This window comes from Dendrobates tinctorius, unplaced genomic scaffold, assembly GCF_039654945.1.
Source record: "Dendrobates tinctorius isolate UK_male_01 unplaced genomic scaffold, ASM3965494v1 ptg000421c, whole genome shotgun sequence".
NCBI classification, from domain to species: Eukaryota; Metazoa; Chordata; class Amphibia; order Anura; family Dendrobatidae; genus Dendrobates; species Dendrobates tinctorius.
This window is the reverse complement of record NW_027362085.1, coordinates 566411-589483: the sequence shown is the minus strand read 5'-3', so window position 1 is coordinate 589483 and position 23073 is coordinate 566411. Positions and strand designations below refer to the sequence as shown.

At 43.7% G+C, this 23073-nt stretch overlaps 12 non-coding genes across 12 annotated transcripts; all 12 read left to right on the top strand.

Annotated features, from left to right (window-relative positions):
* Positions 1 to 3615: 3615 nt before the first annotated feature.
* TRNAV-AAC (transfer RNA valine (anticodon AAC)) lies at positions 3616 to 3688 on the top strand. The gene has a single exon. It is a non-coding gene; the product is annotated as a tRNA-Val (tRNA).
* A 256-nt stretch (positions 3689 to 3944) lies between these two features.
* On the top strand, positions 3945 to 4017 carry TRNAV-UAC (transfer RNA valine (anticodon UAC)). Its single transcript has one exon. It is a non-coding gene; the product is annotated as a tRNA-Val (tRNA).
* Positions 4018 to 4187: 170 nt separating this feature from the next.
* TRNAV-AAC (transfer RNA valine (anticodon AAC)) lies at positions 4188 to 4260 on the top strand. The gene has a single exon. It is a non-coding gene; the product is annotated as a tRNA-Val (tRNA).
* A 4372-nt stretch (positions 4261 to 8632) lies between these two features.
* TRNAV-AAC (transfer RNA valine (anticodon AAC)) lies at positions 8633 to 8705 on the top strand. Its single transcript has one exon. It is a non-coding gene; the product is annotated as a tRNA-Val (tRNA).
* Positions 8706 to 9801: 1096 nt separating this feature from the next.
* Positions 9802 to 9874, top strand: TRNAV-AAC (transfer RNA valine (anticodon AAC)). The gene has a single exon. It is a non-coding gene; the product is annotated as a tRNA-Val (tRNA).
* An 86-nt stretch (positions 9875 to 9960) lies between these two features.
* Positions 9961 to 10033, top strand: TRNAV-CAC (transfer RNA valine (anticodon CAC)). The gene has a single exon. It is a non-coding gene; the product is annotated as a tRNA-Val (tRNA).
* Positions 10034 to 17848: 7815 nt separating this feature from the next.
* TRNAV-CAC (transfer RNA valine (anticodon CAC)) lies at positions 17849 to 17921 on the top strand. The gene has a single exon. It is a non-coding gene; the product is annotated as a tRNA-Val (tRNA).
* Positions 17922 to 18018: 97 nt separating this feature from the next.
* Positions 18019 to 18091, top strand: TRNAV-UAC (transfer RNA valine (anticodon UAC)). The gene has a single exon. It is a non-coding gene; the product is annotated as a tRNA-Val (tRNA).
* Positions 18092 to 18859: 768 nt separating this feature from the next.
* TRNAV-AAC (transfer RNA valine (anticodon AAC)) lies at positions 18860 to 18932 on the top strand. Its single transcript has one exon. It is a non-coding gene; the product is annotated as a tRNA-Val (tRNA).
* A 256-nt stretch (positions 18933 to 19188) lies between these two features.
* On the top strand, positions 19189 to 19261 carry TRNAA-UGC (transfer RNA alanine (anticodon UGC)). Its single transcript has one exon. It is a non-coding gene; the product is annotated as a tRNA-Ala (tRNA).
* A 2267-nt stretch (positions 19262 to 21528) lies between these two features.
* Positions 21529 to 21601, top strand: TRNAV-UAC (transfer RNA valine (anticodon UAC)). The gene has a single exon. It is a non-coding gene; the product is annotated as a tRNA-Val (tRNA).
* Positions 21602 to 22698: 1097 nt separating this feature from the next.
* TRNAV-UAC (transfer RNA valine (anticodon UAC)) lies at positions 22699 to 22771 on the top strand. Its single transcript has one exon. It is a non-coding gene; the product is annotated as a tRNA-Val (tRNA).
* Positions 22772 to 23073: the final 302 nt, after the last annotated feature.

Sequence of the window (23073 nt, the reverse complement as noted above, 5' to 3'; positions counted from 1 at the left end):
ATACTGAGTAGAGGTTTGTGTACCTCCCTCCTCTGGAGAGATGTCTTCCTCCTCCATCGACTCCTCCTCATCCTCCTCACAAAGTGTCCCCTGCCTAGGCCTTTGTGAGGAAACACGTAGCGCAGACTGTCCAGAAGCAGATGGCATTTGGGACTCCTCATCCTCCACCTCTTCCGAAACCTCATCCCTTAGTGCTTGCAGTGTTTGTTGAAGCAGGCAGATAAGGGGGACAGTCATGCTGACTAGTGCATCATCTGCACTCGCCATCCGCGTGGATTCATCGAAGGCACGCAAAACGAGGCAGATGTCCTTCATAGAGGCCCACTCAATGGTGCTGAAGTGTGAACGGCGCACAGTGCGACTTGTTTGCGCCTGATGCAGCTGGTACTCCATGACTGCTGCCTGCTGCTCACACAACCGCTCCAACATATGTAACGTTGAATTCCACCGGGTGGGTAGGTCACATATGATGCGATTTTCCGGAAGGCCAAATCGTCGCTGCAGAGCAGCGAGGCGCGATCTTGCCGTGCTGGAACGTCGCAAGTGAGCGCACTCTATGCGGACCTTGTGCAACAGTGCATCAAGATCCGGATAGTCCCTCAGAAAGCTCTGCACGACCAAGTTAAGCACATGTGCCAGACATGGGATGTGTGTGAGGTTGCCTAGGCCAAGAGCTGCCACCAGATTTCGGCCATTGTCACACACTACCAAGCCCGGCTTGAGATTCACTGGCCCAAACCACACATCGCTCTCCAGCTTGATAGCATTCCAGAGCTCCTGCGCTGTGTGGCTTCGATTCCCCAAAGAAATTAATTTGAGTACAGCCTGTTGACGTTTGGCCACGGCTGTGCTCATATCGGTCGTAACAGTCTCCTGCTCTGCTGTTTCTGAGGAACTTGAGTAGGAGGAGGAGTCTATGTGTACAGACTGGAGTCCTGCAATCCGTGGCGTTGGAAGAACACGTACAGCGCCACTCTCCAGATCTGTACCCGGCTCCACAACATTGACCCAGTGGGCAGTGAGGGAAAGGTATCGTCCCTGTCCATGGTTACTGGTCCACGCATCGGTAGTCAGGTGGACCTTGCTACTAACGGCGTTTAGTAGCGCATGTTTTATTTTGCCCTCAACATGTTTCTGCAGGGCAGGGACGGCTCGCCTGCTGAAATAAAAGCGGCTGGGCACGTTGTATTGGGGGACTGCCAATGCCATTAAGTCCCGGAAGGTGTCAGTGTCCACCAGCCTGAATGACAGCATTTCAACTGCCAGAAGTTTGGTAATGCCAGCATTCAGAGACTGTGCTCGGGGATGGTTTGCCGAGTAAGGGCGCCTATTATCACATGCCTGTGCTACCGATGGCTGTGATGGATGGGAACGTGCTGCTATGGGTGGAATCTGACAGGGTCTCCGGACAACAGTGGCAGAGGTTCTTCCTTGGCGATCCTGTGAGGAAGCCGAACCAGCAGTGTGTGAGCTGGAGGAAGAGGCCCCAACACGAACTGAAGAGGTGGTAGGTGGTGCTGTACGTTGGCCTACGTCTTCAGGGTGTCTCTGCAACTCCAACTTGTGCTTGGTGCGCACATGTTTCCACATATTTGTGGTATTGAGGTTGCTGACATTTCTCCCTCTTCGGTGCTCTGATCCTGAGAGGATGCGGAAGTAATTGAAGTCGATGCGTTAGCTGCCATCCATCCGACAACGGCTTCAATTTGTTCCTCCCACAGCAGTGGGGTACGTTGAGGTCCTACAAAGCTGCGCATAAAGGACTGTTGCCTGCTAAAACTGGGGGATGCTGATCCACTGGTGCCCGCAGCAGGCCCAGAATCCCCACGTCCTCTACCTGCTGAATCCCCACATCCTCTCCCTGCAGAATCCCCACGTCCTCTCCCTGCTGAAACTCCACGCCCACGCCCACGCGCCTTACTCCCTGCCTTCTTCATCTTGCCAGACTGCTTAAGATAGGCAGAAAAGTACAAAGGGGGGCCTTAGTGTGCTTATTCCTGAACAGCTGGTTACAGGTACAAGAAACACTAATTTTATGAAGTGTGTGTATGTGGACTACACTTTAATAGGAGCTGATGTGGCCTACACAAGTTCCAAATGTAGTGTTTGGTGAACTTTTTTTGTGGTTTCTTTGTTGGAAACAAACTCAAAGTATGTGAACAAAGAATTGAAACTGATAGTATCACCAACGTTTTGGAGCTATTACAATGCAGGCAGGTAACCTACAATGCAAAAGATGAGGCTCCAAAAAAATTGGGTAATACAAATCTGGCTGCGCCGGCAGGGCACAAGCCAGAAAAAAAGGCTCCTCTATCTACTCCTATATAGTGTTTGCAACCAACCAATGTTGATGGATACGGATGGATGCACACTAATAGGAGAAGAAAAAATGAGCTGCACTCAAAGACAAATATGTGTGAGGCAGTGACGCACGTTGAGCGTCCTACAACCAGACGTAGCTGCAGGACACTCTACTCAGCGTGAGCTGCACTCACACACAGTCAGAGACCTCTCAGACAGCCGTCAACAGTGCAGCTAATTGGGCACTGGCACTGACAGACTGCAGAAAGGCTCCGCTGTGTACTCCTATATAGTGTTTGCAACCACCGTAGATGGAGACTGATGGATGCACACTAATAGAAGAAAAAATGAGCTGCACTCAAATAAAAATATGTGTGAGGCACTGACGCACGCTGAGCGTCCTACAGCCAGACGTAGCTGCAGGACACACTACTCAGCGTGAGCTGCACTCACACACAGTCAGAGACCTCTCTGACAGCCGTGAACAGTGCAGCAAAGTGGACACTAGCACTGAAAGGCTGCAGAAAGGCTCCGCTGTCTACTACTAGTGTTTGCAACCAACGTATATGGATACGGATGGAAGCACACTAGATTGAAATTATGTAAAAAATGCAGCTCAAAAAATAAAAGATGTATGAGGCAGCAGTGATCACACTGGGTGGCCTACAGCCTGACGTGGCTGCAGGACCCACTCCACAGGGTGAGCTGCACTCACACAGCCCTTGCAGACAGCTGTGAACACTGCTGCTAGGGCAAAGAAGGCTACAGTGGTGGTTTATGTAGCCTGGGTAAAGCACTAGATGTTTGGTGGAATCGCTATTTCTAACTGTCCCTCACAGTCTTCTACAGCAGCCTGTCCCTAACTGAATTCACAGCAGAGTGACCAGAAATGGCGGCTGCGGTGGCTTTTATAGTGCATCATGACATCATTTCGGCAGCCAATCACAGCCATGCCAATAGTTAACATGCCTACATGCCTAACAGGATGTGCCCACACTTCGGAGGATTCCCATTGGCTTAATCAAAGCAAGCAGGCTCATAGCATGATGGGAACTTCCGATTCCGATTCCGGAATCCGATATGACAAAAGTATCGGAAGTCAGTATCGGAATTCCGATACCGCTAATATCGGCCGATACCCGATACTTGCGGTATCGGAATGCTCAACACTAGTTGTCACGTTCACCTCACACGCGAACGGTCCCCAGTTCGAAACTGGATAGAAGCATGACATTAGGCGTTGATATTAAAGCTTTTGACGTTGAGTCTCTGTTCTCGATGGCTCGTCATGACCACAGTAACCTTCCGCAGCCGGTTTCTGTAGTGTAGTGGTTATCACATTCGCCTAACATGCGAAAGGTCCCCAGTTCGAAACTGGGCAGAAACATGCTGTTACCCTTTGGTACCCAAGCTTTTGACTTTCAGTTCTTGATCTCGATTGCTTGTTGTCACCACAGTAAGCGCTTGCATCTGGTTTCTGTAGTGTAGCGGTTATCACGTTTGCCTCACATGCGATAGGTCCCCAGTTTGAAACTGGGCAGAAACACAGCTTTTTCTCTTGGAAAACGATCTTTTTGACTTTCAGTGCTTGTTCTTTATTGCTTGCTATGACCACAGCATTTTTTGCTTGTTTGAATTGGTTGGCTTCTGTAGTGTAGTGGTTATCACGTTTGCTTTACACGCGAAAGGTCCTCAGTTCAAAACTGGGCAGAAACACAGCGTTCCTCTTGCAAACTAGCGCTTTTGACAATGAGTGCTTGATCGTTAATGCTTGCCATGACCACAGTAAATGCTCTTGTCTGGTTACTGTAGTGTAGTGATTGTCCTGTTTGCCATCCTCCTGAAAGTTCCCTGTTTTGATCCCGGGCAGAAACCTTCCGCATCCGGTTTCTGTAGTGTAGTGGTTATCATGTTCGCCTAACACGCGAAAGTTCCCCAGTTCGAAACTGGGCAGAAACACGCTGTTACCCTTTGGTATCCAAGCTTTTGACTTTCAGTTCTTGATCTCGATTGCTTGTTGTCACCACAGTAAGCACTTGCATCCGGTTACTGTAGTGTATCGGTTATCACGTTCTCCTCACACGCGAAAGGTCCCCAGTTCGAAACTGGGCAGAAACACAGCTTTTATTTCTCTTGGAAAATGATCTTTTTGACTTTCAGTGCTTGTTCTTTATTGCTTGCCATGACCACAGCATTTTTTGTTTGTTTGAATCGGTTTGTTGCTGTAGTGTAGCGGTTATCAAGTTCGCTTTACATGTGAAAGGTCCTCAGTTCGAAACTGGGCAGAAACACAGCGTTCCTCTTGCAAACTAGCGCTTTTGACAATGAGTGCTTGATCGTTAATGCTTGCCATGACCACAGTAAACGCTCTTGTCTGGTTACTGTAGTGTAGTGATTGTCCTGTTTGCCGTCCTGTTTGCCATCCTCCTGAAAGTTCCCTGTTTTGATCCCGGGCAGAAACATGTGGCTTTTCTTTATTTTGATCACAAACGTATATTGTTGGCTTAATTAGCCTTAGTTAGCATATTCTATTGCTGGTTTAATGAGCATTACTTTTACCAATGTGGTTATTTCTACCCGTTTTTGCTTTTGGCAAGCATGTGTGTTTTTGACAGTGTCTAAGTGTTCCTAATTCAAGTAACACCTGATAGGATCAAGGTGCGAAAGCAGGCATCTAGGTACTTTTTCTTTTTGGCTTTTGTACAAAGGCATGAGAATGTTTTGTGGAGCATGGTTTTGTTTCCCTGTTTGTTCTTTTTCTCCAATAGCCTGACAAATGAAAGGTTCCTGTGTTGCAAAATGCACTTTGTCCTGGGAATCTTTGTTGGGAATCTCTCTCAGGCAAAACTAACAGGTCAAGGAAATTCTTATCCTCTCTTGCTGACAACTTTATCTTCCAAAAGGTAAGGGAGAAAACAAGGGCAACTGCTACCTTGGATCTAATCCTTATAAACAGGGAGGAAATGGTTGAGGAGGTAAAAGTGGCTGGGACCCTAGGAGGTAGCGACCATGCTATTTTAGAATTTTGGATAACTAGAGGCGGAAGACCTGTGAAGACTCAGACGTCAAGGTTAGATTTCAGAAAGGCAGATTTTAAGGGATTCAGAAAGAGAATTGGAGGGATCCAATGGCTGGATATCCTTAAAGACAAAAATGTCCAGGAAGGATGGGAAATCTTGAAAAATGAAATTCTCAAAGCACAGTTGTTAACAATTCCGAAAAGAGGGAAGAATAGGAAGCAGTTAAGGAAACCAGGATGGATGAACACAGAACTTAAGCACATGCTAAAAAGGAAGAATAAAATGTTTATAAAATGGAAAGAGGGAGGCATATCTAAAGAAGAATATAATGCTGTCTGCAGAACCTGCAGGGCACAAATCAGATTATCTAAAGCTGAAAATGAATTGAGGCTTGCAAGAGATGTCAAAAGCAATAATAAAGGATTTTGGGGATATGTCAAAAGTAAAAGAAAAGTCAAAGATGCTATAGGATTTTTACAGGATGAAAATGATGAAATGGTAAGACAGGATGTTGAGAAGGCTGAACTTTTAAATTCCTATTTTGCATCTGTTTTCTCTCAGAAAGGAAATGTAACATCAACTGTTATTCACTGTCCTATTAAGGGAATAGAAGAATCCAGGATATCTATAAACAGAAAGATAGTGAGGAAACACTTAGCTAGCCTAAATGAATTCAAGTCTCCAGGTCCAGATGAATTACACCCCAGAGTACTGAAGGAGATAGCAGAAGAAATTTTTGAACCCCTCTCTATAATCTTTGAAAATTCTTGGAGAACAGGAGAAGTGCCAGAAGACTGGAGAAGAGCAAATGTTGTTCCTATCTTCAAAAAGGGGAAGAAGGTGGACCCAGGTAACTATAGGCCGGTGAGTCTGACTTCTATACCAGGAAAGATCTTTGAACAAATTATTAAACAACATGTATGTCAATACCTGGATAAGAATGAAGTGATTAAACAGAGTCAGCATGGGTTTGTAACTAATAAGTCATGTCAGACTAACTTAATTTCCTTCTATGACGGTATCACTGATTGGTTGGATCAAGGAAATGCTGTAGATATAGTATATCTTGACTTCAGCAAAGCATTTGACAAAGTCTCTCATACAATCCTTATTGAAAAAATGATTAAGTATGGAATGGACAAGGCAACTGTTAGGTGGATTCATAACTGGCTTAGTGATCGGACCCAAAGAGTGGTCGTAAATGGCTGCACATCCAGTTGGAAGAATGTCTCAAGTGGGGTACCACAGGGCTCTGTCCTGGGCCCTGTATTGTTCAACATCTTTATCAACGATTTAGATGAAGGAATTGAGGGTAAACTGATTAAATTTGCTGATGACACAAAGCTAGGAGGGATAGCTAATACTAGAGAAGAGAGAGAGAGGATTCAAAAAGATTTAAATAAACTGGAGAAGTGGGCAGCAACTAACAGAATGGTTTTTAACAGGGAGAAATGCAAAGTACTACATCTGGGCAATAAAAATGGAAAAAGCATATATAGAATGGGAGGAATAGGGCTTAGTGACAGCACATGTGAAAAAGACTTGGGTATACTAATAGATCACAGACTGAATATGAGTCAACAGTGTGATGCAGCAGCAAAAAAGGCAAATGCAATTCTAGGATGTATTAACAGAAGCATACAGTCTAGATCACGTGAAGTCATTATTTCCCTCTACTCCTCTTTGGTCAGACCTCATCTGGAATATTGTGTCCAGTTTTGGGCACCACATTTTAAAAAAGACATCAACAAACTGGAGCAAGTTCAGAAAAGAGCGACCAGAATGGTGACCGGTCTGCAAACCCTGTCTTATGAGGAAAGGTTGCAGGATTTGGGAATGTTTAGTTTGCAAAAGAGAAGACTGAGAGGAGACTTAATACTGTCTACAAATATCTAAAGGGCTGTCACATTGTAGAAGGATCAACTTTATTCTCATCTGCACAAGGAAAGACTAGAAGCAATGGGATGAAACTGAATGGGAGGAGACACAGATTAGATATTAGAAAAAACTTTTTGACAGTTAGAGTGATCAATGAGTGGAACAGGCTGCCACGAGAAGTGGTGAGTTCTCCTTCACTGGAAGTCTTCAAACAGAGGCTGGACAGACATCTGACTGGGATGATTTAGCGAATCCTGCTTTGAGCAGGGGGTTGGACCAGATGGCCCAGGAGGTCCCTTCCAACTCTACGATTCTATGATTCTGTCTTCAGACATAGAGGAAGACCTCTTGACTTTGGCTGGCTGTTTTTTTCTTTTTCAAGTTCATTTCAGCATGTTTAAACATCTTTAGCTTTGCATGGAGTTTCTGAAGTGTAGTGGTTGTCACGTTCGCCTCATACGCGAAAGGTCCCCAGTTCGAAACTGGGCAAAAACACAGCTTTTTCTCTTGGAAAACGATCTTTTTGACTTTCAGTGCTTGTTCTTTATTGCTTGCCATGACCACAGCATTTTCTGTTTGTTTGAATTGCTTGGTTTCTGTAGTGTAGCGGTTATCACGTTGACTTTACACGCGAAAGGTCCTCAGTTCGAAACTGGGCAGAAACACAGCGTTCCTCTTGCAAACTAGCGATTTTGACAATGAGTGCTTGATCTTTAATGCTTGCCATGACCACAGTAAACGCTCTTGTCTGGTTACTGTAGTGTAGTGATTGTCCTGTTTGCCATCCTCCTGAAAGTTCCCTGTTTTGATCCCGGGCAGAAACATGTGGCTTTTCTTTATTTTGATCACAAACGTATATTGTTGGCTTAATTAGCCTTAGTTAGCATATTCTATTGCTGGTTTAATGAGCATTACTATTACCAATGTGATTATTTCTACCCGTTTTTGCTTTTGGCAAGCATGTGTGTTTTTGACAGTGTCTAAGTGTTCCTCATTCAAGTAACACCTGATAGGATCAAGGTGCGAAAGCAGGCATCTAGGTGCTTTTTCTTTTTGGCTTTTGGACAAAGGCATGAGAATGTTTTGTGGAGCATGGTTTTGTTTCCCTGTTTGTTCTTTTTCTCCAATAGCCTGACAAATGAAAGGTTCCTGTGTTGCAAAATGCACTTTGTCCTGTCTTCAGACATAGAGGAAGACCTCTTGACTTTGGCTGGCTGTTTTTTTCTTTTTCAAGTTCATTTCAGCATGTTTAAACATCTTTAGCTTTGCATTGAGTTTCTGAAGTGTAGTGGTTGTCACATTCACCTCACACGCGAACGGTCCCCAGTTCAAAACTCGATTGAAGCATGACATTAGGCATTGATGTTAAAGCTTTTGACATTGAGTCTTTGTTCTCGATGGCTCGTCATGACCACAGTAACCTTCCGCAGCCGGTTTCTGTAGTGTAGTGGTTATCACGTTCGCCTAACACGCGAAAGGTCCCCAGTTCGAAACTGGGCAGAAACACGCTGTTACCCTTTGGTATCCAAGCTTTTGACTTTCAGTTCTTGATCTCGATTGCTTGTTGTCACCACAGTAAACGCTTGCCTCCGGTTTCTGTAGTGTAGCGGTTATCACGTTCGCCTCACACGCGAAAGGTCCTCACTTCGAAACTGGGCAGAAACACAGCTTTTCTCTTGGAAAACGATCTTTTTGACTTTCAGTGCTTGTTCTTTATTGCTTGCCATGACCACAGCATTTTTTGTTTGTTTGAATCAGTTGTTTTCTGTAGTGTAGCGGTTATCACGTTTGCTTTACATGTGAAAGGTCCTCAGTTCGAAACTGGGCAGAAACACAGCGTTCCACTTGCAAACTAGTGCTTTTGACAATGAGTGCTTGATCTTTAATGCTTGCCATGACCACAGTAAACGCTCTTGTCTGCTTACTGTAGTGTAGTGATTGTCCTGTTTGCCATCCTCCTGAAAGTTCCTTGTTTTGATCCCGGGCAGAAACATGTGGCTTTTTTTTATTTTGATCACAAACGTATATTGTTGGCTTAATTAGCCTTAGTTAGCATATTCTATTGCTGGTTTAATGAGCATTACTTTTACCGATGTGATTATTTCTACCCGTTTTTGCTTTTGGCAAGCATGTGTGTTTTTGACAGTGTCTAAGTGTTCCTAATTCAAGTAACACCTGATAGGATCAAGGTGCGAAAGCAGGCATCTAGGTGCTTTTTCTTTTTGGCTTTTGGACAAAGGCATGAGAATGTATTGTGGAGCATGGTTTTGTTTCCCTGTTTGTTCTTTTTCTCCAATAGCCTGACAAATGAAAGGTTCCTGTGTTGCAAAATGCACTTTGTCCTGTCTTCAGACATAGAGGAAGACCTCTTGACTTTGGCTGGCTGTTTTTTTCTTTTTCAAGTTCATTTCAGCATGTTTAAACATCTTTAGCTTTGCATGGAGTTTCTGAAGTGTAGTGATTGTCACGTTCACTTCACACGCGAACGGTCCCCAGTTCGAAACTGGATAGAAGCATGACATTAGGCGTTGATATTAAAGCTTTTGACGTTGAGTCTTTGTTCTCGATGGCTCGTCGTGACCACAGTAACCTCCCGCAGTCGGTTTCTGTAGTGTAGTGGTTATCACGTTCGCCTAACACGCGAAAGGTCCCCAGTTCAAAACTGGGCAGAAACACGCTGTTACCCTTATGTATCCAAGCTTTTGACTTTCAGTTCTTGATCTCGATTGCTTGTTGTCACCACAGTAAGCGCTTGCTTCTGGTTTCTGTAGTGTAGCGGTTATCACGTTCACCTCACACGCGAAAGGTCCCCAGTTCGAAACTGGGCAGAAACACGGCTTTTCTCTTGGAAAACGATCTTTTTGACTTTCAGTGCTTGTTCTTTATTGCTTGCCATGACCACAGCATTTTTTTTTTGTTTGAATTGGTTGGTTTCTGTAGTGTAGCGGTTATCACGTTCGCTTTATATGCGGAAAGTCCTCCGTTCGAAACTGGGCAGAAACACAGCGTTCCTCTTGCAAACTAGTGCTTTTGACAATGAGTGCTTGATCTTTAATGCTTGCCATGACCACAGTAAATGCTCTTGTCTGGTTACTGTAGTGTAGTGATTGTCCTGTTTGCCATCCTCCTGAAAGTTCCCTGTTTTGGTCCCGGGCAGAAACATGTGGCTTTTCTTTATTTTGATCACAAACGTATATTGTTGGCTTAATTAGCCTTAGTTAGCATATTCTATTGCTGGTTTAATGAGCATTACTTTTACCAATGTGATTATTTCTACCCGTTTTTGCTTTTGGCAAGCATGTGTGTTTTTGACAGTGTCTAAGTGTTCCTAATTCAAGTAACACCTGATAGGATCAAGGTGCGAAAGCAGGCATCTAGGTGCTTTTTCTTTTTGGCTTTTGGACAAAGGCATGAGAATGTTTTGTGGAAAATGGTTTTGTTTCCCTGTTTGTTCTTTTTTCCAATAGCCTGACAAATGAAAGGTTCCTGTGTTGCAAAATGCACTTTGTCCTGTCTTCAGACAGAGAGGAAGACCTCTTGACTTTGGCTGGATGTTTTTTTCTTTTTCAAGTTTATTTCAGCATGTTTAAACATCTTTAGCTTTGCATGGAGTTTCTGAAGTGTAGTGGTTGTCACGTTCACCTCACACGCGAACGGTCCCCAATTCGAAACTGGATAGAAGCATGACATTAGGCGTTGATATTAAAGCTTTTAACATTGAGTCTTTGTTCTCGATGGCTCGTCATGACCACAGTAACCTTCCACAGCCGGTTTCTGTAGTGTAGTAGTTATCACGTTTGCTTAACACGCGAAAGGTCACCAGTTCGAAACTAGGCAGAAACACGCTGTTACCCTTTGGTATCCAAGCTTTTGACTTTCAGTTCTTGATCTCGATTGCTTGTTGTCACCACAGTAAGTACTTGCATCTGGTTTCTGTAGTGTAGTGGTTATCACGTTCGCCACACACGCGAAAGTTCACCAGTTCGAAACTGGGCAGAAACACGCTGTTACCCATTGGTATCTAAGCTTTTGACTTTCAGTTCTTGATCTCGATTGCTTGTCTCCACAGTAAGCGATTGCATCTGGTTTCTGTAGTGTAGCGGATATCACGTTCGCCTCACACGCGAAAGGTCCCCAGTTTGAAATTGGGCAGAAACACAGCTTTTTTTCTTGGAAAACGATCTTTTTGACTTTCAGTGCTTGTTCTTTATTGCTTGCCATGACCACAGCATTTTTTGCTTGTTTGAATCGGTTGGTTTCTGTAGTGTAGCGGTTATCAGGTTTGCTTTACACGCTAAAGGTCCTCAGTTCGAAACTGGGCAGAAACATTGCGTTCCTCTTGCAAAATAGCGCTTTTGACAATGAGTGCTTGATCTTTAATGCTTGCCATGACCACAGTAAACGCTCTTGTCTGGTTACTGTAGTGTAGTGATTGTCCTGTTTGCCATCCACCTGAAAGTTTCCTGTTTTGATCCCGGGCAGAAACATGTGGCTTTTCTTTATTTTGATCACAAACGTATATTGTTGGCTTAATTAGCCTTAGTTAGCATACTCTATTGCTGGTTTAATGAGCATTACTTTTACCAATGTGATTATTTCTACCCGTTTTTGCTTTTGGCAAGCATGTGTGTTTTTGACAGTGTCTAAGTGTTCCTAATTCAAGTAACACCTGATAGGATCAAGGTGCGAAAGCAGGCATCTAGGTGCTTTTTCTTTTTGACTTTTGGACAAAGGCATGAGAATGTTTTGTGGAGCATGGTTTTGTTTCCCTGTTTGTTCTTTTTCTCCAATAGCCTGACAAATGAAAGGTTCCTGTGTTGCAAAATGCACTTTGTCCTGTCTTCAGACATAGAGGAAGACCTCTTGACTTTGGCTGGCTGTTTTTTTCTTTTTCAAGTTCATTTCAGCATGTTTAAACATCTTTAGTTTTGCATGGAGTTTCTGAAGTGTAGTGGTTGTCACGTTCACCTCACACGCGAACGGTCCCCAGTTCGAAACTGGATAGAAGCATGACATTAGGCGTTGATATTAAAGCTTTTGACGTTGAGTCTTTGTTCTCGATGGCTCGTCATGACCACAGTTACCTTCCGCAGCCGGTTTCTGTAGTGTAGTGGTTATCACTAGTGTTGAGCATTCCGATACCGCAAGTATCGGGTATCGGCCGATACTTGCTGTATCGGGATACCGACTTCCGATATTTTTTCAATGTCGGAATCGGAAGTTCAAAGTTGATTGACAGCCTGACGTCATAATGATGCGCGGTGTGTGAGCATCATGATGCACCGTCATTTTGGGCCTTCCGGGGGTCTCTGCCAGCCTGCCGGGGGGCTGTGTGGACAGCCCGGGGTCTGTACCGGCCTGCCGGGGGGCTGTGCCGGCCTGCCGGTGGTCTGTGCACCCTGTGGGGGTCTGTACCGGCCTGCCGGGGGGCTGTGCCGGCCTGCCTGGGGGCTGTGCTGATGTCCAGGGGTCTGTGCAAGCATCGTCCGATGGGACTATAAGTCCCATCTGGCGATGCCTGCTACCATGACAGTGATTGACACATTAGCCAATGGGAAATTCCCACACAGCAATGGCATAAAGTGAGACTAGGGACTTTTTTTTTTTTAAGTGGCGGAGGAATACAGTGCGGAAGGATACCTACCTTCCGTCATTGGATTCCTGCAGACCGTAGAGAACGGCAGCATCAGCTGATGCTGCAGTTCTCTACCCAAGATCGTCGTGGGACACACTCGTGGACTGCTTCGGATCGTGGGTGAGTATTTTTGTGGTTTGTTATGTTAATATTTATTCCGGAAAAGACAATGGCTTCGGGGAACAATGTGACAAGTATTGGTAAGTATGTTACTCTATGTTATATGTACTGTATGTCTATGTATGTATTGTATGAATGTATTGTATGTATGTAGTATATATGTGGTATGTATGTAGCATGCAGTATGTATGTAGCATGCATGTAGTATATATGTAGTATGTATGTAGCATGTAGTATGTATGTAGCATGCATGTAGTATATATGTGGTATGTATGTAGCATGTAGTATGTATGTAGCATGCATGTAGTATATATGTAGTATGTATGTAGCATGTAGTATGCATGTAACATGCATGTAGGATATATATGTAGTATGTATGTAGCATGTAGTATGTATGTAGCATGCATGTAGTATATATGTAGTATGTATGTAGCATGTAGTATGTATGTAGCATGCATGTAGTATATATGTAGTATGTATGTAGCATGTAGTATGTATGTAGCATGCATGTAGTATATATGTAGTATGTATGTAGCATGTAGTATGTATGTAGCATGCATGTAGTATATATGTAGTATGTATGTATGTAGCATGTAGTATGTATGTAGTATGTATGGGAGAAAACAAGGGGAACTGCTACCTTGGATCTAATCCTTATAAACAGGGAGGAAATGGTTGAGGAGGTAAAAGTGGCTGGGACCCTAGGAGGTAGCGACCATGCTATTTTAGAATTTTGGATTACTAGAGGTGGAAGACCTGTGAAGACTCAGACGTCAAGGTTAGATTTCAGAAAGGCAGATTTTAAGGGATTCAGAAAGAGAACTGGAGGGATCCAATGGCTGGATATCCTTAAAGACAAAAATGTCCAGGAAGGATGGGAAATCTTGAAAAATGAAATTCTCAAAGCACAGTTGTTAACAATTCCGAAAAGAGGGAAGAATAGGAAGCATTTAAGGAAACCAGGATGGGTGAACACAGAACTTAAGCACATGCTAAAAAGGAAGAAAAAAATGTTTATAAAATGGAAAGAGGGAGGCATATCTAAAGAAGAATATAATGCTGTCTGCAGAACCTGCAGGGCACAAATCAGATTAGCTAAAGCTGAAAATGAACTGAGGCTTGCAAGAGATGTCAAAAGCAATAATAAAGGATTTTGGGGATATGTCAAAAGTAAAAGAAAAGTCAAAGATGCTATAGGATTTTTACAGGATGAAAATGATGAAATGGTAAGACAGGATGTTGAGAAGGCTGAACTTTTAAATTCCTATTTTGCATCTGTTTTCTCTCAGAAAGGAAATGCAACATCAACTGTTATTCACTGTCCTATTAAGGGAATAGAAGAATCCAGGATATCTATAAACAGAAAGATAGTGAGGAAACACTTAGCTAACCTAAATGAATTCAAGTCTCCAGGTCCAGATGAATTACACCCCAGAGTACTGAAGGAGATAGCAGAAGAAATTTTTGAACCCCTCTCCATAATCTTTGAAAATTCTTGGAGAACAGGAGAAGTGCCAGAAGACTGGAGAAGAGCAAATGTTGTTCCTATCTTCAAAAAGGGGAAGAAGGTGGACCCAGGCAACTATAGGCCGGTGAGTCTGACTTCTATACCAGGAAAGATCTTTGAACAAATTATTAAACAACATGTATGTCAATACCTGGATAAGAATGAAGTGATTAAACAGAGTCAGCATGGGTTTGTAACTAATAAGTCATGTCAGACTAACTTAATTTCCTTCTATGACGGTATCACTGATTGGGTGGATCAAGGAAATGCTGTAGATATAGTATATCTTGACTTCAGCAAAGCATTTGACAAAGTCTCTCATACAATCCTTATTGAAAAAATGACTAAGTATGGAATGGACAAGGCAACTGTTTGGTGGATTCATAACTGGCTTAGGCCGGTTTCACACTAGCGCATTTTCAACGCGCGCACGGCCGGGGGTAGCTCCGCCCCCGATCCGGCTCTCTGCCCGGCGTGCCCGCCCCTTCCTTGTAGCGCCGCCTCCTGGCGGACAGCGGCGCCTGCGATCGGCGCACCCTATCTTTAGCATAGGGTGCGCCGATCGTGCGCAGGCCGTGCGCTAGTTGCGCTTTGACCTGCGCTGCGCACTTTTGACGGTGCGCCGTGCGCGCCAAAATCAAACTTTTCGGATTTTGGCGCGCACGGCGCACCGTCAAAAGTGTGCAGCGCAGGTCAAAGCGCAACTAGCGCACGGCCTGCGCACGATCGGCGCACTCTATGCTAAAGATAGGGTGCGCCGATCGCAGGCGCCGCTGTCCGCTAGGAGGCGGCGCTACAAGGAAGGGGCGGGCACGCCGGGCAGAGAGCCGGATCGGGGGCGGAGCTACCACCGGCCGTGCGCGCGCTGAAAATGCGCTAGTGTGAAACCGGCCTTAGTGATCGGACCCAAAGAGTGGTCGTAAATGGCTGCACATCCAGTTGGAAGAATGTCTCAAGTGGGGTACCACAGGGCTCTGTCCTGGGCCCTGTATTGTTCAACATCTTTATCAACGATTTAGATGAAGGAATTGAGGGTAAACTGATTAAATTTGCTGATGACACAAAGCTAGGAGGGATAGCTAATACTAGAGAAGAGAGAGAGAGGATTCAAAAAGATTTAAATAAACTGGAGAAGTGGGCAGCAACTAACAGAATGGTTTTTAACAGGGAGAAATGCAAAGTACTACATCTGGGCAATAAAAATGAAAAAAGCATATATAGAATGGGAGGAATAGGGCTAAGTGACAGCACATGTGAAAAAGACTTGGGTATACTAATAGATCGCAGACTGAATATGAGTCAACAGTGTGATGCAGCAGCAAAAAAGGCAAATGCAATTCTAGGATGTATTAACAGAAGCATACAGTCTAGATCACGTGAAGTCATTATTTCCCTCTACTCCTCTTTGGTCAGACCTCATCTGGAATATTGTGTCCAGTTTTGGGCACCACATTTTAAAAAAGACATCAACAAACTGGAGCAAGTTCAGAAAAGAGCGAGCTGAATGGTGACCGGTCTGCAAACCCTGTCTTATGAGGAAAGGTTGCAGGATTTGGGAATGTTTAGTTTGCAAAAGAGAAGACTGAGAGGAGACTTAATAGCTGTCTACAAATATCTAAAGGGATGTCACATTGTAGAAGGATCAACTTTATTCTCATTTGCACAAGGAAAGACTAGAAGCAATGGGATGAAACTGAATGGGAAGAGACACAGATTAGATATTAGAAAAAACTTTTTGACAGTTAGAGTGATCAATGAGTGGAACAGGCTGCCACGAGAAGTGGTGAGTTCTCCTTCAATGGAAGTCTTCAAACAGAGGCTGGACAGACATCTGACTGGGATGATTTAGCGAATCCTGCTTTGAGCAGGGGGTTGGACCAGATGGCCCAGGAGGTCCCTTCCAACTCTACGATTCTATGATTCTATGATTCTATGATTCTATGATTCTATGTAGCATGCATGTAGTATATATGTAGTATGTATGTAGCATGTAGTATGTATGTAGCATGCATGTAGTATATATGTAGTATGTATGTATGTAGCATGTAGTATGTATGTAGCATGCATGTAGTATGTATGTAGCATGCATGTAGTATGTATGTGGTATGTATGTAGCATGTAGCATGCATGTAGTATGTATGTAGTATGTATGTAGTATGTATGTAGTATGTATGTGGTATGTATGTAGCATGTAGCATGCATGTAGTATGTATGTAGTATATATGTGGAATGTATGTAGCATGTAGTATGTATGTAGCATGTAGTATGTATGTAGCATGCATGTAGTATATATGTAGTATGTATGTATGTAGCATGTAGTATGTATGTAGCATGCATGTAGTATGTATGTAGCATGCATGTAGTATGTATGTGGTATGTATGTAGCATGTAGCATGCATGTAGTATGTATGTAGTATGTATGTAGTATGTATGTGGTATGTATGTAGCATGTAGCATGCATGTAGTATGTATGTAGTATATATGTGGTATGTATGTAGCATGTAGTATGTATGTAGCATGCAGTATGTATGTAGCATGCATGTAGTATATATGTAGTATGTATGTAGCATATATGTAGTATGTATGTAGCATGTAGTATGTATGTAGCATGCAGTATGTATGTAGCATGCATGTAGTATATATGTAGTATGTATGTAGTATATATGTAGTATGAATGTAGCATGTATGTAGCATGTATTTTTTTTTTTTTTTTTTTACATTCAACACATTAGCCGGATGATGGGACTACTACTGTCCCATAATTGGCTAATGTGTCAATCACTGTCATGGTAGCAGGCATCGCCCGATGGGACTTGTAGTCCCATCGGACGATGCCTGCACAGACCCCCGAAGCCTGCACAGACCACCGGCAGGCCGGCACAGCCCCCCGGCAGGCCGGCACAGCCCCCCGGAGCCTGCACAGGCCACCGGCAGGCCGGCACAGCCCCCCGGCAGGCCGGCACAGCCCCCCGGAGCCTGCACAGCCCCCCGGCAGGCCGGCACAGACCACCGGAGCCTGCACAGACCCCCTGGCAGGCCGGCACAGCCCCCCGAAAGGCCCGTACAGACCCCAGAGAGGCTGTACAAGGCAAAAACAGGGTTTTTCTTATTCCGATACCGGAAGTCCCATAGACTTGAATGGGACTTCCGGTATCGGAATCGGCGATACCGATACTTTTTTTAAAGATCGGCCGATCCATTCCGATCCGATACTTTGAAGTATCGGACGGTATCGCTCAACTCTAGTTATCACGTTCGCCTAACACGCGAAAGGTCCCCAGTTCGAAACTGGGCAGAAACACGCTGTTACCCTTTGGTATCCAAGCTTTTGACTTTCAGTTCTTGATCTCGATTGCTTGTTGTCACCACAGTAAGCACTTGCATCCGGTTTCTGTAGTGTAGCGGTTATCACGTTCGCCTCACACGCGAAAGGTCCCCAGTTCGAAACTGGGCAGAAACACAGCTTTTTCTCTTGGAAAACGATCTTTTTGACTTTCAGTGCTTGTTCTTTATTGCTTGCCATGACCACAGCATTTTTTGTTTGTTTTAATCGGTTGGTTTCTGTAGTGTAGCGGTTATTACGTTCGCTTTACACGCGAAAGGTCCACAGTTCGAAACTGGGCAGAAACACAGCGTTTCTCTTGCAAACTAGCGCTTTTGACAATGAGTGCTTGATCTTTAATGCTTGACATGACCACAGTAAACGCTCTTGTCTGGTTACTGTAGTGTAGTGATTGTCCTGTTTGCCATCCTCCTGAAAGTTCCCTGTTTTGATCCCGGGCAGAAACATGTGGCTTTTCTTTATTTTGATCACAAACGTATATTGTTGGCTTAATTAGCCTTAGTTAGCATATTCTATTGCTGGTTTAATGAGCATTACTTTTACCAATGTGATTATTTCTACCCGTTTTTGCTTTTGGCAAGCATGTGTGTTTTTGACAGTGTCTAAGTGTTCCTAATTCAAGTAACACCTAATAGGATCAAGGTGCGAAAGCAGGCATCTAGGTGCTTTTTCTTTTTGGCTTTTGGACAAAGGCATGAGAATGTTTTGTGGAGCATGGTTTTGTTTCCCTGTTTGTTCTTTTTCTCCAATAGCCTGACAAATGAAAGGTTCCTGTGTTGCAAAATGCACTTTGTCCTGTCTTCAGACATAGAGGAAGACCTCTTGACTTTGGCTGGCTGTTTTTTTCTTTTTCAAGTTCATTTCAGCATGTTTAAACATTTTTAGCTTTGCATGGAGTTTCTGAAGTGTAGTGGTTGTCACGTTCATCTCACAAGCGAACGGTCCCCAGTTCGAAACTAGATAGAAGCATGACATTAGGCGTTGATATTAATGCGTTTGACGTTGAGTCTTTGTTCTCGATGGCTCGTCATGACCACAGTAACCTTCCGCAGCCGGTTTCTGTAGTGTAGTGGTTATCACGTTCGCCTAACGCGCGAAAGGTCCCCAGTTCGAAACTGGGCAGAAACACGCTGTTCCCCTTTGGTATCCAAGCTTTTGACTTTCAGTTCTTGATCTTGATTGCTTGTTGTCACCACAGTAAGCACTTGCATCCGGTTTCTGTAGTGTAGCGGTTATCACGTTCGCCTCACACGCGAAAGGTCCCCAGTTCGAAACTGGGCCTAAACACAACTTTTTCTCTTGGTAAACGATCTTTTTGACTTTCAGTGCTTGTTCTTTATTGCTTGCCATGACCACAGCATTTTTTGTTTGTTAGAATGGGTTGGTTTCTGTAGTGTAGCGGTTATCACGTTCGCTTTGCACGCGAAAGGTCCTCAGTTCGAAACTGGGCAGAAACACAGCGATTCTCTTGCAAACTAGCGCTTTTGACAATGAGTACTTGATCTTTAATGCTTGACATAACCACAGTAAACGCTCTTGTCTGGTTACTGTAGTGTAGTGATTGTCCTGTTTGCCATCCTCCTGAAAGTTCCCTGTTTTGATCCCGGGCAGAAACATGTGGCTTTTCTTTATTTTGATCACAAACGTATATTGTTGGCTTAATTAGCCTTAGTTAGAATATTCTATTGCTGGTTTAATGAGCATTACTTTTACCAATGTGATTATTTCTACCCGTTTTTGCTTTTGGCAAGCATGTGTGTTTTTGACAGTGCCTAAGTGTTCCTAATTCAAGTAACACCTGATAGGATCAAGGTGCGAAAGCAGGCATCTAGGTGCTTATTCTTTTTGGCTTTTGGACAAAGGCATGAGAATGTTTTGTGGAGCATGGTTTTGTTTCCCTGTTTGTTCTTTTTCTCCAATAGCCTGACAAATGAAAGGTTCCTGTGTTGCAAAATGCACTTTGTCCTGTCTTCAGACATAGAGGAAGACCTCTTGACTTTGGCTGGCTGTTTTTTTCTTTTTCAAGTTCATTTCAGCATGTTTAAACATCTTTAGGTTTGCATGGAGTTTCTGAAGTTTAGTGGTTGTCACGTTCACCTCACACGCGAACGGTCCCCAGTTCGAAACTGGATAGAAGCATGACATTAGGCGTTGATATTAAAGCTTTTGACGTTGAGTCTTTGTTCTCGATGGCTCGTCATGACCACAGTAACCTTCCGCAGCCGGTTTCTGTAGTGTAGTGGTCATCATGTTCGCCTAACACACGAAAGGTCCCCAGTTCGAAACTGGGCAGAAATACGCTGTTACCCTTTGGTATCCAAGCTTTTGACTTTCAGTTCTTGATCTCAATTGCTTGTTGTCACCACAGTAAGTGCTTGCATCCGGTTTCTGTAGTGTAGCCGTTATCACGTTCGCCTCACTCGCGAAAGGTCGCCAGTTCGAAACTGGGCAGAAACACAGCTTTTTCTCTTGGAAAACGATCTTTTTGACTTTCAGTGCTTGTTCTTTATTGCTTGCCATGACCACAGCATTTTTTGTTTGTTTGAATCGGTTGGTTTCTGTAGTGTAGTGGTTATCACGTTCGCTTTACACGCGAAAGGTCCTCAGTTCAAAACTGGGCACAAAAACAGCGTTCCTCTTGCAAACTAGCGCTTTTGACAATGAGTGCTTGATCTTTAATGCTTGCCATGACCACAGTAAACGCTCTTGTCTGGTTACTGTAGTGTAGTGATTGTCCTGTTTGCCATCCTCCTGAAAGTTCCCTGTTTTGATCCCGGGCAGAAACATGTGGCTTTTCTTTATTTTGATCACAAACGTATATTGTTGGCTTAATTAGCCTTAGTTAGCATATTCTATTGCTGGTTTAATGAGCATTACTTTTACCAATGTGATTATTTCTACCCGTTTTTGCTTTTGGCAAGCATGTGTGTTTTTGACAGTGTCTAAGTGTTCCTAATTCAAGTAACACCTGATAGGATCAAGGTGCGAAAGCAGGCATCTAGGTTCTTTTTCTTTTTGGCTTTTGGACAAAGGCATGAGAATGTTTTGTGGAGCATGGTTTTGTTTCCCTGTTTGTTCTTTTTCTCCAATAGCCTGACAAATGAAAGGTTCCTGTGTTGCAAAATGCACTTTGTCCTGTCTTCAGACATAGAGGAAGACCTCTTGACTTTGGCTGGCTGTTTTTTTCTTTTTCAAGTTCATTTCAGCATGTTTAAACATCTTTAGCTTTGCATGGAGTTTCTGAAGTGTAGTGGTTGTCACGTTCACCTCAAACGCGAACGGTCCCCAGTTCGAAACTCGATAGAAGCATGACATTAGGCGTTGATATTAAATCTTTTGACGTTGAGTCTTTGTTCTCGATGGCTCGTCATGACCACAGTAACCTTCCGCAGCCGGTTTCTGTAGTAGAGTGGTTTTCACGTTCGCCTAACACGCGAAAGGTCCCCAGTTCAAAACTGGGCAGAAACACGCTGTTACCCTTTAGTATCCAAGCTTTTGACTTTCAGTTCTTGATCTCGATTGCTTGTTGTCACCACAGTAAGCGCTTGCATCCGGTTTCTGTAGTGTAGCGGTTATAACTTTCGCCTCACACTCGAAAGGTCCCCAGTTCGAAACTGGGCAGAAACACAGCTTTTTCTCTTGGAAAACGATCTTTTTGACTTTCAGTGCTTGTTCTTTATTGCTTGCCATGACCACAGCATTTTTTGTTTGTTTGAATCGGTTGGTTTCTGTAGTGTAGTGGTTATCACGTTCGCTTTACACGCGAAAGGTCCTCAGTTCAAAACTGGGCACAAACACAGCGTTCCTCTTGCAAACTAGCGCTTTTGACAATGAGTGCTTGATCTTTAATGCTTGCCATGACCACAGTAAACGCTCTTGTCTGGTTACTGTAGTGTAGTGATTGTCCTGTTTGCCATCCTCCTGAAAGTTCCCTGTTTTGATCCCGGGCAGAAACATGTGGCTTTTCTTTATTTTGATCACAAACGTATATTGTTGGCTTAATTAGCCTTAGTTAGCATATTCTATTGCTGGTTTAATGAGCATTACTTTTACCAATGTGATTATTTCTACCCGTTTTTGCTTTTGGCAAGCATGTGTGTTTTTGACAGTGTCTAAGTGTTCCTAATTCAAGTAACACCTGATAGGATCAAGGTGCGAAAGCAGGCATCTAGGTGCTTTTTCTTTTTGGCTTTTGGACAAAGGCATGAGAATGTTTTGTGGAGCATGGTTTTGTTTCCCTGTTTGTTCTTTTTCTCCAATAGCCTGACAAATGAAAGGTTCCTGTGTTGCAAAATGCACTTTGTCCTGTCTTCAGACATAGAGGAAGACCTCTTGACTTTGGCTGGCTGTTTTTTTCTTTTTCAAGTTCATTTCAGCATGTTTAAACATCTTTAGCTTTGCATGGAGTTTCTGAAGTGTAGTGGTTGTCACGTTCACCTCAAACGCGAACGGTCCCCAGTTCGAAACTCGATAGAAGCATGACATTAGGCGTTGATACTAAAGCTTTTGACGTTGAGTCTTTGTTCTCGATGGCTCGTCATGACCACAGTAACCTTCCGCAGCCGGTTTCTGTAGTAGAGTGGTTATCACGTTCGCCTAACACGCGAAAGGTCCCCAGTTCAAAACTGGGCAGAAACACGCTGTTACCCTTTGGTATCCAAGCTTTTGACTTTCAGTTCTTGATCTCGATTGCTTGTTGTCACCACAGTAAGCGCTTGCATCCGGTTTCTGTAGTGTAGCGGTTATTACTTTCGCCTCACACTCGAAAGGTCCCCAGTTCGAAACTGGGCAGAAACACAGCTTTTTCTCTTGGAAAACGATCTTTTTGACTTTCAGTGCTTGTTCTTTATTGCTTGCCATGACCACAGCATTTTTTGTTTGTTTGAATCGGTTGGTTTCTGTAGTGTAGCGGTTATCACGTTCGCTTTACACGCGAAAGGTCCTCAGTTCGAAACTGGGCAGAAACACAGCGTTCCTCTTGCAAACTAGCGCTTTTGACAATGAGGGCTTGATCTTTAATGCTTGCCATGACCACAGTAAACGCTCTTGTCTGGTTACTGTAGTGTACTGATTGTCCTGTTTGCCATCCTCCTGAAAGTTCCCTGTTTTGATCCCGGGCAGAAACATGTGGCTTTTCTTTATTTTGATCACAAACGTATATTGTTGGCTTAATTAGCCTTAATTAGCATATTCTATTGCTGGTTTAATGAGCATTACTTTTACCAATGTGATTATTTCTACCCGTTTTTGCTTTTGGCAAGCATGTGTG